The sequence below is a fragment of the Setaria italica genome, chromosome V (assembly GCF_000263155.2).
Source record: "Setaria italica strain Yugu1 chromosome V, Setaria_italica_v2.0, whole genome shotgun sequence".
In the NCBI taxonomy this organism is placed as follows: domain Eukaryota; kingdom Viridiplantae; phylum Streptophyta; class Magnoliopsida; order Poales; family Poaceae; genus Setaria; species Setaria italica.
In genome coordinates, this window is record NC_028454.1 from 27,427,305 (window position 1) to 27,428,582 (window position 1,278).

A 1,278-nucleotide genomic window follows, 5' to 3' on the forward strand; every position below is an offset into this window, starting at 1 on the left:
AGAAGGCGAGAGACAGAGGTGGCTTGATGCGGGAGCGGGGAGGGTAGGGTTTTGGCCGGGGGCGGGGGCGCCGCCGACCTTATATACTGGCCGTTGGCCGGGCCGAGGCAGGCCTGGTAGGCCTTAACAGGCCGTGCCGGCCGTTGCTGGCCCACGGGCCAAATGGGCCAGGTCGTGCCGGGCCAGCCCACGTGCTGAGGCAGCGGCCCAGGCTCGGCCCGTGATGTAGGCCGGGCCGGCCCGGCCTGCAAGGCCGCCGTGCCGGGCCGTGCCTGTACCGGGCCAAAATGTCGTGCCGTGGGCCGGCCCACGGGCCGCGGGCCAAATGGAAATCTATAATTGACCTTAATTCCTATTATCTTTATAGTATAGATAGTTGTAGGTGAAGTGAGTCTTTTAGGGCTGCAATAAATGTTGCTTATACTGTGTGTTAAAAGCGTCGATTAGTTAAATGCCTGATCTCAATTTTTTGATATTATATCTTCCTTTGTGTACCATACTACTATCATATCTAGTGGTTAGTTAACCTACCTATAATTGCTAAGGCATTAGACATGTAGGCCTCATGAGCATGCAAACTCTTCATAAGGCTAGTCCTAGTGCAAGGTTTCATTGCACTGTTTCCAAGGATGCCACATCATCCCATGAGGTGTATTCTCATGAATGAAACAGGGAGTCCCAGTGCACAGTTTCATTTCACGATTTCATAGGATGCCCATGACATTTAATTGTGAGGCACGTGATTGGATATGGTTAGATGAAATAAAACTCTATAACCCCCAATGCAAGTTTTAATAGGTTTTATAGTCTTGGAAACAGTGTATACACAGTTTCATCCTGATGAAACCCCTTCCCTCTCTCACTTCATAACTACCATGCCATGTCATCACATATGCTGATGTGTCACCGTATTTAATGTACATGAAACCTCTATGAAACTCCCACTGAGATTAGCCTAAATAATATACTCATAAGATGCACACGCATTTCAAGATTCAAACTTTTCAATCTTTGACTAATAATTTAGCTAATATTTTTTATTTTTATAATGTATACTTGATATGGTTAGATTTGTAATTAAATATACTCTCCAAAGATCATAATTTTATAACCATAATAAATAATATAATATAAGATAAATGAATGGTCACAGTTAAGATTATAATTTTATAATCATAAATAATATAATATAAGATAAATGAATGATTAAAGTCTAATTTGGAAGACCGTGCCATGTCATATCACGTCGTATAAACAGGAATGAAGGGAGTAGAAGAA